The following is a 13,414-nucleotide window of genomic DNA, read 5'->3' on the forward strand; positions in this document are numbered from 1 at the left end:
CGACAAACACTCCCTCATCCTCCACTCCCATTACTCCTCCCTCCTCCCGCCCCACTGTCCCTAAAAACATTTCCTTTCCTAGATTGACCTCTTGGAATGCTGGAATCCGCGACAGAACCCTGGACTGGGTCACTTCCTTTCTCACCGGCAGAACCCAGAGAGTCTGACTCCCCTTATTCCGCTCCGGGCCACCAAAATCATCTAAGGCGTACCCCAGGGTTTGTCCCTTAGCCCGACCCTCTTCAACCTCTACATGGCCCCGCTCGCTAACATCGCCTGATCCCACTACCTCAACATCATCTCATACGCGATGACACGCAGCTGATCCTCTCCCTCACCAAGGACTCCGCCAAGACCTACCTCCACGAAGGAATGAAGGCCATCGCCAAATGGATGAAGAGCAGCTGTCTCAAACTCAATTCGGACAAGACGGAAGTCCTTATCTTCAGCTCCACCCCATCTGCATGGGATGACTCCTGGTGGCCTGCCACTCTCGGAACCACTCTGGCTCCCATCGACCACGCACGCAACCTAGGATTCATCTTGGACCCCTCATTATACATGACCCAGTAAGTCAACGTCATCTCCTCCTCCTGCATCAACACCCTCCGCATGCTCCGAAAGATCTACAAATGGATACCCACCGAAACCAGAAGAACAGTCACCCAAGCCCTCGTAAGCAAGAACCACGGTCAAACTCCAGAAGAGTCTGCAATGCATCCAGAACGCCTCAGCACGCCTCATCCTGGGCATCTCCCACCACTGCCACATCACAGACCACCTGAAAGACCTACACTGGCTCCCAGTCAACAAGAGAATCACCTTCAATCTGCTCACCCACACTCACAAAGCACTGCACAACACTGGACCAGAATACCTCAACAAACAACGCTTCTTCTATACCCCGACCCGGCATCTCCGCTCCACTGACCTTGCCCTCGCAACTATCCCACGTGTCCGCAGAACTACAACCGGTGGTAGATCATTTTCACACCTTGCCACCAAAACGTGGAACACTCTTCCCACCCACCTGCACCAGACCAAAGACCTCCCTACCCTTAGGAAACTTCTCAAGAACTGGCTGTTCGAACAGTAGCAGCACTTCCCCACCCTCCTTCACCCCCTCCTCAGCGCCTTGAGACCCTCAAGGGTGAGTAGTGCGATTTACAAATCCCCTGATTGATTGATTCCCTACCCCTCCCCCTTTCCTGCACGTATGGGCAGGGTACTAAGGACGCAGCCCAGCACCTTAGCCAAACAGTCCATGGGGACAATGGAAGCACCACCTACTCGTGGTGGGAGGGATACCAGACCAACAACACTGAAGGGGAAGGAGGCAGCACCACCTAGGATGAAAGGTAAGAGTCTGGCACCAGTTGTGAGGAGGGCAAGGAGCCTCCACCAGCTGTGAAGAAGGAGAAGGAGCCTTCACCAGCTGTGTGGAAGGGGAAGGAGCCTGCATGAGCTGTGAGGAAGGGGAAGGAGCCTGCACCACCAGACAGAGAGGGGAAGAGGCCATCCACCCCTTCCAGGAAGGTTAGGGGATCCCCAATTCATGTCCAGAAGGACAAGAGGCACTCTACGCCAGCGGAAGCTGTCAGGCAAACACCATCACCACCACCAGCTGTCAGGGGGCGCCCACCGATAGCTGTGGATATGCTGCCATCAGTGAGTGCAGGGGCTACCCAGGAGCCTCCCCCAACCACCACCAGCATGCAGCCATCACTGAGTGCAGGGGCTGCCCAGGAGCCTCCTCCAACCACCACCAGCATGCAGCCATCACCGCCAGCAGACACCATGTAGTCCACCCTCCAGGGGCTACTGTGCGGACTGCCCCTTCCAGAACCAGTGGGCAAGACACACACTCCAGAGACTGTGGCCTTTCCCTCCCCAGGACAAAGAGCAATGGGCATGTTGCCCCCTCCAGAACCTGTGGGCAAAACACCCACTCTAGAGACTGTGGCCTTGCACTCCCCAGGTCAAAGAGCAATTGGCATGTTGCCCCCCCAGAACCAGTGGGCTTGTTCCCACATCTGGCAGAGGTGCCCCCCTCCCCCTGAGGTGCCTGCCTATTTGCAGACTTATACCCCTGCAGTGTTTTATCCGGATGTGTTCAAGACTCGAATTGGGCCTTAGACTGTGGGCTCTTTGAAATTTGGACTGTGCAGTGTCCCTTTTCTATACAAGTGCACATATCTGTTTCATAGCCAAATAAGATTATTAATTTTGATGCTGACCTGATTACAATCACTTTCGTCAATTCCTGTTGTCCTTGCATTATTCTGCAGAATTTCTGGGTCAAATTGTTTTTCTTGTGTAGCTGGTTGTGTGGATGGTGTGTGTGTGTCTGGTGTGTATTGTGCGTGTGTGTGTGTCACTCTCTTTTTCCTCCCACCCTCCCTTGTGTGCCAGGCGGAAGTACTCACCGTCGTCGTCTTCGTCGGCGTTGGTGTTCGAGGTGGAGCATAACATAGAAGATCATCGTGAAAACTTGCAGTTCGGGTTCCATGGCGGTGTGGTTCTTCCCTGTGTCTCCAATGGTGAGTCCTTTCACTTCTGTGCTCTGTTTCTGCCAGGCTTTTATTGGCATTGGTACCACCCCAGAAAAGATGGTGGTTTGCAGGGTCTTAATATGGTGGGAGGAACTTTGACGCCGAAGGCGCGCCAAAGGCAAGCCCGTCTGCGCCCGTCCGTGCCCTGAAGCGCCCAGAACCCAGAAATGCTGCCCTTTCTACTGCAGACAGGTTAGTCTACTCTCCCTCACAGCTTTACGCGCTTAAAGGGGAAGGGTCCGGCCTATCCCTCTCAGTACCCCCTGGGTTCCATGCTTCTCCTTTTTGCTCAGCCTGTCCTAGTTCTTCCAAGGCTGTTTTACCCCCTGTTTCCCCCCTCCGCAATTGAGCAAAATATTACTTCTCAATTGTCGCTCTTTACCTGCCCATTCCCTTCATATCTATACCCTCATAGAAGATCTCTTCCCCGACGCCCTGTTTCTTACTGAAACCTGGTTAGGCAGTGACTCAGCAGTTGATATTTGCAACTCCCTACCCCCCACCTACTCTATGGTGCATGTAGATCGACCCAATGGAAGAGGTGGTGGTATAGCCATTATCTACAAAAATACCTTTCGGTGTATCACCTATCCCTCTGATATTTTGGACTGTGAAAGCTTAACTTTCTCACTCTATCTTTCCCCCACTTTTACCTTTTATGGTATGCTTCTTTACCGACCCCCAGGACCCTGCACTCGCTTTTTAGATTTCTTGCCAGAAGCGGGAGCTAGTCTTATCTGTAAATCCCCTAATTTTACTATTCTTGGGGATTTCAATATCCACCTTGATAACGAAAACTGTATGCATGCCAGGTCCCTACTTGCGTCTCTCTCTGCGCTTGATTTAACTCAACACGCAATAGGACCCACTCACACCAAAGGCTATATGCTGGACCTCTTATTTAGTAATCTCCCTGTTCTCACTACCCTGCCGTCCTTGCCTCTAACCTGGACAGATCATTGTCTTTTATCTTTCTCTTTCCCTTATAAGGCCACGCTAGACATACAGTCCACCTCTAACCTCTGGCCGTTCCTGGTCAAAATTGGCTCTCAGGGAGTGGCGTGCTGTTCTCCAGACCTCCTTGGGGTCAGCAGCCCCTCCACCTCAGAAGACTTATTTAATGAGTGGATCTCCTCCTCTTTGGATGCTATTCTGCCCATTAAAACAAGATCTAACAATCCCTCCCATAAGGCTAAACCTTGGTTTTCTCCTCTTCTATTAGAACTAAGAAAAACGTGCAAAAAGTTAGAAAGATCTTGGAGAAAGTACTACAATCCCACTGATAGAGAATTATATAGGCAATCTATCAGACTCTACCACCAAAATATTAAAGCTGCCCAGTCCTCATACTATGGGACAAAAATAGAAAACTCCTCCTGCTCACAAAAGGAAATTTTTCAGATTTTTAAAGAATTAACCATAACCCCTATGCCCCCCCCCCCCCCCCACAGAGCCTTCCATTGAACACAGTAACCTCTTGGCATCCCATTTCAATGACAAGGTCATTAAGATATACTCTGGGTTTTCCTCTTCTCCTTCCCCAGAGACACTAGAGCATCAAACAATGGATCCTTCCCCCTCCGGAAGTATATTAATTGCCTTTGCACCCCTCACAGATACTGCTACTGCCAATCTTCTTCTTCAAATTAAATCAGGCTCCCCCCTAGACCCCACCCCTCCTTCCATTCTCTCGCGGGTTTCAGATATTATTACCCCCCCCTTACAAAAATACTGAATCATTCCCTATCTTCAGGTTCTCTTCCTCCACTTTTTAAGCATGCCATTATTAAGCCTCTTTTAAAAAAGCCGAAATTGGACCCATCTCTGCTGGAAAATTACAGACCCATTGCTCTCCTCCCCCTTTCAACAAAAATTTTGGAGAAACATGTTAACTACCAATTAACCAGCTACCTGGAGAGCCACGAACTTCTCCACCCCACTCAAATGGGCTTCAGAGCCCATCATAGCACGGATTCAGCCCTCCTCACAGTGACGGAGTCAGCTAGGCAGCTTCTAGACCAAGGGGCTCATGTAGCCGTGATTCTACTTGATCTTAGCGCAGCTTTTGATACAGTGGATCATAACCTTCTTTGCTGTAGGCTCTCTCAATTAGGGATAGGAGGCTTAGCTTTGTCCTGGCTATCCGCTTTTGTCAAAGGTAGATCTTTTCAAGTGCTGGATCGAGCCTATTTTTCCGATATCTTTCCATTGTCCTGTGGAGTCCCTCAGGGCTCCTCCCTGAGTCCAACCCTTTTTAATGTCTATCTATCCCCGCTGGCTAATGTGATCGCTCCCCTACAATCTATCTTTGGGCACTTATGCCGACGATACTCAACTGGTGGTATCACTATCTAGTTCTAGGGACTCGTCGACGGCCAACCTTTTGTGCTGTATGAAAGACAGTGGAAGCTGGATGGTCCAGTCTAAGCTTAAGTTCAATGATGGAAAGTCAGGAGACATTGTACTGGGCAATGCCCCTCCAGCTGCTCCCCTCTCATTGTACTCAGAGGCTTTCAATAATCTTTCTCCGCCCAAGGACCAGGTAAAAAGCCTTGGTTTTTGGCTGGATTCTCGCCTGACCATGGACTATCAAGCAAGAAAAGTCACTTCTACTTGCTTTGGTATTTTAAGAGTCCTTAGGAAGATCTTTAATCTTCTCCCCCCTATGGCTAGAAGAATCCTCGTTCAAACTCTGATCCTTTCCAGTCTGGACTATGGGAACTCACTGTTTCTTAGCGCCCCGGCCTATGTCATAAAAAAGCTGCAGATAGTCCAGAATGCAGCTGCCAGGCTTCTCATCAATCTTCCCAGACATTTATCCGCTAAGCCTGCTCTTGCAACACTTCACTGGCTCCCCATTAAGCAGCGCACCCATTTCAAAGCCTTATGCATTGCTCACAGAGCCCTTCAAGATAAGGGTCTGATGTTCTTTAGAAAGCGGCTATATCTTTATGCCCCCTCGCGAAGTCTGAGGTCCTCTTCCTCCCGACATGTGACCATCTTGCGGTCTAACAGAGCCTGGGGGGCCAATTCCTTTTCCACCAAGGCCGCTCGTCTCTGGAACGATCTCCCCTCTGAACTTCGTTTTGAACCCTCAGAGCAGCTTTTTAGAAAGAAACTCAAAACCATTCTTTTTTGTAGATAACTCTCTGAATTCCTCCTGTTGCCAGCACTGGTCATGTCTGGTTAGCGCTGGGATGCCTTAGGGTAACTATGCGCTTTATAAACCCTTTAAACTTAAACTTAAACTTCTGCCATGGTGGATGTTGTTTCTGCCCTGGCGGTTGCTGTGGTACATTGGCTGTCTATGTGAGAAATCACTGCCATGGTCAGAACTTGGCAGTACTTACCGCCAGCCTGTTGGCAGTATTACCCCCACTTTATCACCCACCGCCAGGGTCATAATGAGGGCCTATATTGCTAAAAAACATACAACCTATATATCCATGTCTAATTCTGTCACGGTGGACTCAAACGTTGTCAACCAAATAAGACACTTTGTTGATTTTTATTCTCAAGATTGTGGTTGTGATATTGATGGCAGGAAGGAATACCTGGATGGGTGGTGGGGATGTGTAGACATGTGGTGGCTCGTTATTTGTCACTGAATGCTTTAGTTGTTTCAGCAGTCACAAGGATGTACTGGATTTTGGGGCGATATAAATGAAAGCTATAAAGGGTCAAAGTTACTATAGTCATTTTTGACAGTAAGAGCAAAGGTGATGTTGTGTTTGATAGATATTTGATGGAGGAGTACCTATCTCGAGGGGTGATATGTATGCTCTTTGAGGACATGGTGACATGAATGGGGAGTTATTATGTAGATAGATGCTAGGGGTACTTTTTTTTCCCAGCCATTCCCTGGAACCAGTAGGCACATAGCAGATCAGGGTGGATAGTGAAGAGGATATGTTCATTGGGTGGGTGAGACTGGTAGCTCTAGAGAGTCTGGTGGTTTATCTTTGTCCTGGTTGCTCATTTCAAATTACAACCCATTGGAAGGAGGAAGCTCCCCAGACTGTCATGAGTGACTAATAATGATATATAAGGTGTAAAGGTGTCATATTTAAACGGCCTGGAGGGGCTTTAATCGATAATTAAAACATATTTTAGATATGTTACAGCTTTCTGGATATTTTAGAAAGTCATGAATTGTGAACTGCATTGTAATTTAGCTGTTTTCTAAACTTAATCTAAGACAGATTATTTGTTTGTAGTGAACAACAATAAATAAAAATGCAATGGGAAAGGGCATAGCTCATGGTGTGGGATGTATTTACGTGCTTCCAGGATTAACATTTGTCAGTTCTGATTTATTTTGGTCATATAACTAACGCTTCTCCATTCTCCATACCACAGCACGTTCTACACACAGGAGACGGAGATGGCTACCTCTGTTTCTGATGACTCCAAGTGCATGCCTGAAATAAAGTCATCGAGTTATTAGTAGTAACTTTGCATCGTAATTTGAGTCATATGGGGTCTCCACGCCCTCTTGTAAAGTAAAGGAGACAAGGGCGATCATTACAACATTTGCGGTAAAAGACGCTTACCGCTGTGCAGAAGACCGCCAACACACCGCCACGGCCGCGGAATTCTGCCACAGCTATTATGACCCACATCTCGGAATCCGCCAAAAGTCAGACACCCACACAAGTCCGCCACACCAAAGGTCAGTGATAAACTGGCGAAAACAAAACCGACATCGTCACGCCAACAGAAATACGCCCACACTATCACGATACACGAATCCACGCAGCGATCTTTCAACCGCGGTATTCCATTGGCGGCCACGCTCAAAATACACACACTCTTACAAAACACAGCCACATTGGACAATTCTAAATACACACACCTGATACACACACACCACTCCCACACACCCTTTACAATATAAAACACACACCCACATCACCCACAAACCCCCATGACAAAAAATTCCGAAAGAAGGCCAGAGAGAGACACAACCAGCAAAAACAACAGCATCCACAGGCACACAACACCATCACCCACACAACTTCCACGCACCTTACACAACACAGCACTACATATCACCACACACTCCACCCCACACTTCACCTACACCACCACGTGGCACGGCAAAGACACCCCAGGTTCTCGTCGGAGGAGCTCAGAGTCATGGTGGAGGAAATCGTCCGGGTAGAGCCACAGTTATTCGGATCACAGGTGCAGCACACCTCCATAGCTAGGAAGATGGAGCTATGGCGAAGAATCGTGGACAGGGTGAACGCAGTGGGACAGCACCCAAGAAATCGGGAGGACATCAGGAAGAGGTGGAACTACCTATGGGGGAAGGTGCGTTCTGTGGTCTCAAGACACCACCTGGCGGTTCAGCGGACTGGCTGCGGATCCCCACCTCCTTCCCCACAACTAACAACATGGGAGGAGCAGGTCTTGCCGATTCTGCATTCTGAGGGCCTCGCAGGAGTAGCTGGAGGAATGGTAAGTAAAAGCTTTACTATTACATCCCCCCCACCTGCATGCTATCACATACCCCCACCCTCACCCTCACCCCCAGCACCCCAACTCCTCACAAATGTCCCAACATCACAAACCACACATCCCAACACCAAGCCCTGCATGCAACAACAAAGCATGGACACCCATCACCAAAGCATGTCCACTGCACATACCCATACACCCCCCTCAACCATCATCACACAAGCTCCCACACAGGAATGGTAGCACTGGGGTACACGGTCACCCACCCATTGCACACCATTACACACACAGATTTAATAAACATCCTTTTATACCTCTGCAGGACCCCTACCCAACGTCACCGGACAGGAGGGTCCACAGAAGAGGCCCACAGTGATGACAGCAACTCTGTCCAACTGGATCTAGATGACCAGCCCGGACCATCGGGGACCTCTGGACAGTCGGTTCCCCTCACACAGGTACAGGCCACCACAGACCTTCACCCCCTATGGAAACACCAGCACAGCACTCACCCAGCTGGCCCATACCTCTGTCCCCAGGACACGTCAATCAGCTGTGTGTTCACCACTACAGGGAACCCAGGATAACCCACCACCCCCAACAACAACAGGGACCTGGGGGCAGTGGTAATGGGCACACGGTCCAGGGGACGGAGGCACTGGAACACAGGGGAACTGGGATGGCTGCCGTGCGACAGGGGGTGAACAGGCCAAGGGAACCCACTCTCCACGAGGCCCTCTCCTCCATCATGGGAGCCTACCACCACTCCCAGCGGGCCCATACCTCTGTCCCCAGGACACGTCAATCAACTGTGTGTTCACCACTACAGGGAACCCAGGATAACCCACCACCCCCAACAACAACAGGGACCTGGGGGCAGTGGTAATGGGCACACGGTCCAGGGGACGGAGGCACTGGAACACAGGGGAACTGGGATGGCTGCCGTGCAACAGGGGGTGAACAGGCCAAGGGAACCCACTCTCCACGAGGCCCTCTCCTCCATCATGGGAGCCTACCACCACTCCCAGGAGACGATGGCAACGGTACTGGCCAAGTTTCAGGAGACCCAGCACATGCAGGAGGAACAGTATATGGGCTTCAGGGAGGAACTCAGAACCATCAGCTCCACCCTGGGCACCATCGTAGGGGTGCTGAAGGAACTACTCAACACCAAGAGGGACACTGTGGCACTACAAGGGGCCCCTGACACTAGCATGGACGATGAACTGCCCACCACCTCCTCCGGCGCTAGTGGACAGGACACACCACCACAGGAGCACCACACCAGCACCCCACCCCCTGCAGAGGGAGAACCACCCCGCAAACGGTCCCTGAGATCCAGGAACAAGACAGAGAATGATGCCAAGACCCCCGCCAAGAAATGAGACCACCCTGATTGTCATCATACTGTCCCACTTTGTCACCCTGTCCAAAATTAAAGCTCCACTTCTTATGCCCATATGGGCAATTCACATGTGAGACTTATAGACTGGACACTGCCATGGACACTCCTCCGCCATCACCCCTCACCATTTCACTACCCCCTCCAATTTTGAGCATTTAAATAAACACACCTAAAGCACAAAATTATATGGAGTCTGTCTGTGATTTCAAAATAGTGTATTAGCAATTACAGTGACAAAATGTTTTTTAAGTAGTAATGTCAACATTCCTATGTCACACAGCTCTAGTCCATGAGGAATCTAAGCAGATGTCACACAGTGGGACCCACATTTGTGAAACCGTAAGGGAAAGTGACAACTCAGTGACCATACACTGGGTGAAAACGACAGAAAGGAGAGAGGTAGTAGTGTTAAAGTACATGTACTTGGCAGGATTGTATTCTTACCTGTGTCTCACTGGAAATATTGCTGGATCACTGAGTCCCTGTTGTGCATGTCTTCTTCCTCTGCTTCCTCCTCATCACTGTCCACAGGCTCCACAGCTGCAACAACACCGCCATCTGGACCATCCTCCTGCAGAAAAGGCACCTGGCGTCGCAAAGCCAAGTTGTGAAGCATACAGCAGGCCACCTTCTTTGGTGAGTAGAATAGGGATCCACCTGTCATATGGAGGCACCTTAACTTGGCCTTCAGGAGGCCAAAGGTCCGCTCGATCACCATCCTAGTTCGCCCATGGGCCTCATTGTAAAGTTCCTCTGCCCTGGTCCTGGGATTCCTCACTGGGGTCAGTAGCCATGACAAGTTGGGGTAACTAGAGTCACCTGCAAATGGTGAGGGGCAACTGTTGGACACACACTAACCTGGAGGGATAACCCCAGACCCAGACAACCATTTCCCCTGACTTGCTTCCAGGTGCTCACCTATTAGCCACACACAGTGCCTCTGGAGTTGACCCATCACATAAGGGATGCTGCTATTCCGCAGGATGTAGGCGCCATGCACTGAGCCAGGGAAAATGGCATTCACATGGGAGATGTACTGGTCTGCCAAAAATACCATCTGTACATTCATAGAATGATAACTCTTCCGGTTTCTGTACACCTGTTCACTCCTGTGGGGGGGGACCAAAGCCACATGGGTACCATCAATGGCACCTATGATGTTGGGGATATGACCCTGGGCATAGAAATCACCTTTCACTGTAGGCAAATCCTCCACCTGAGGGAAAACGATGTAGCTCCGCATGTGTTTCAGAAGGGCAGATAACACTCTGGACAATACGTTGGAAAACATAGGCTGGGACATCCCTGATGCCATGGCCACAGTTGTTTAAAAAGAGCCACTTGCAAGGAAATGGAGCACTGACAGCACCTGCACTTGAGGGGGGATTCCTGTGGGATGGCGGATTGCTGACATCAGGTCTGGCTCCAACTGGGTACACAGTTCCTGGATTGTGGCACGGTCAAGCCTGTAGGTGATTATCAAATGTCGCTCCTCCATTGTCGACAGGACCACCAACGGCCGGTACACTGGAGGATGCCGCCATCTCCTCACATGTCCCAGCGGACGCTGCCTATGAAGGACAACAGCAAGCACAGAGTCAAACAACTCAGAGGTACGTACCCACAGTTTACCGAGAACACCAATCATACACAAATGGTGGCCTGTATGTGTGTTGAGAATAGGCCTAGGTATGCGTGACACAGTTGAAAATGAAGCCATGTGGGCCCCTGAAATGGCGGCTGCCTGACCTGTAAAGTGGGACAATGGGATGTGAGGTAACTGCGCTGGCGTTGTACACCGTCGCGGTAGGCGGTCGAAGACCGCAGCACAATGCTGCATTGGTTAACATTGGACCCTGTGGGTCCCAGGAGCCAATGACGATGTACGCCGGCGGTGACGGTACGCACCGCCACGGACGTGACCGCCATTTTCTATCTGTTCAATCACTCGATACCTGATCTTCGACAGTAGAGGACCTACACTGCAAGTGCTGCTGTGACCTCGGTCTGGAAGAGACAATGGCTCGTGCGTCTGGGGAAAGGGCCACTGCCTTCACATCGGAGGAGTTGGAAAAGCTCGTGGACGGGGTCCACCCCCAGTACACGCTACTCTATGGTCCTCTAGACAAACAGGTAATTACACAGGGAGCATGTTGTATGGGCTATGCCTGTGTGGAGAGGGCTGGATGTAAGAAGGAAGGGGGCAGAGTGCTGCGTGCATGAAAGACGGTGAATGCATGTGCCACATGGCAAGGGTAGGGATGGGTGCCAATCACTTTGACGGTGCAGTTGGTAATGACTTCTCTTCTTCCCCTGTACATTTCATGTAGGTCAGCACCCACCAGAAGAAAGAAATTTGGCGTGCCATCGCCAAGGACGTCCGGACCCTGGGGGTCTACCACAGACAGAGCACCCACTGCCGTAAAAGATGGGAGGACATTTGCCGCTGGAGCAAGAAGACGGCGGAGGCTCAGCTGCAGATGGCCTCCCAACGTGGGAGGGGTGCCCTTTGCACCATGACCCCCCTGATGTTCAGGATCCTGGCGGTGGCCTACCCAGAGTTGGATGGGCGTTTGAGGGTATCACAGCAGACACAAGGGGGTGAGTACACTCTCATTCTGCTGACTTTGCGCGCAGTGGAGTTGTCTGGGTGGGGGAGGAGGGCTGTGGGTTTCCCTAGGCCAGGGCGAGTTCCGTAGGCAAGGCCCCTCCGTAAGGCAGGCCATGTGGCACCCCAGCCCACCTCTGTAGAGTGCCAAGTACAGCTATTCATGCCCCTGTGTCATCTATGTGTGAAGATGTCGTCCATAGCCTTGTAGGCCATTTCCCAGGAACTGAACAGTGGAGCCCAAGAGCGCGGCGTAGTGCAGGGGGCTTCTGTGTCTGTCTTGTCCACCAACGGTAGCACTAAACATGTCTTTCTTCTGTCGTCCCCCCCTTTTTGTGGTCTCCCTGTTCTTGTGTGCATTAGCATAATCAGGCGGAGGAGCAGTGGCACCGGAGCACGAGAGAGCTCCATCCCACATGGCCCTGGAGGGCAAGGCTACAGACTCGGAATTCACCAGTGGGACGGAGAGCGAGGGGAGCTTCACAGCGGGGACAGGAGCTGACACCAGCGACACAGACTCGTCCTCTGATGGGAGCTCCCTTTGTGGTGGCGGCAGCATCCGTGCCCCCTGCATCTACAGGTACAGCCGCCACCCCCCCTACCAGCACCGCCCTCCCAGCAGTCCCTCAGCCTTTGCCCCGTGCCCGCTCACCCAGGAGGGTGGGCATCACCTTCGCCCCAGGCACCTCAGGCCCTGCCCCAGTCACCCCTGCTGCCCTCAGTGAGGAGGCCATTGACCTCACTGTTGAGCAGTCTACCATTTTGAATGACATCCAGGGTGTAGAAAGGCAGTTGCAACAAACTAATGCATTCCTGGAGGGCATTCATTCTGGTCAGGCGGCCCTTCACCGAGCTTTTCAAACTGCGGCCTCAGCACTGATGGCAGCCATTGTCCCCGTCTTTAGCCTCCCCCCTCCAACTTCCTCCACCCAGACCCAATCCCCTGTACCTCTGCCTATCCCAAGCACACCATCAGACGAGCCTGCACACACGTCAACACACAAGGGAAGCTTAGGCAAATATAAGCACCACACATCCCACAGGCACTCACGCAAGCAACACACACATGCAGACACACCAACATCCACTGCCTCCACTGTGTCACCCTCCTCGTCGTCTCCCTCCTCCCTCCCAATCTCATCTACACTCACACCTGCATGCACTACTTCCCTCAACAGCACACCCACCAGCATACCCCGCTCACGTGCAGTCACCACCCCCACTACCATTCACACGTCCCCTATGTCCTCTCCCAGTGTGTCTGTGACGCCCCCACCCAACAGCCATCCACCTCACGACAGCCTCCAGCGCATGCACCTGCACCCAAAGTCACCAAACGTACACCTCCTACTACCACCACCTCTTCCTCCACTCCCAACCCCCCTC

The sequence above is a fragment of the Pleurodeles waltl genome, chromosome 4_2 (genome assembly GCF_031143425.1).
Source record: "Pleurodeles waltl isolate 20211129_DDA chromosome 4_2, aPleWal1.hap1.20221129, whole genome shotgun sequence".
Lineage (NCBI taxonomy): Eukaryota > Metazoa > Chordata > Amphibia > Caudata > Salamandridae > Pleurodeles > Pleurodeles waltl.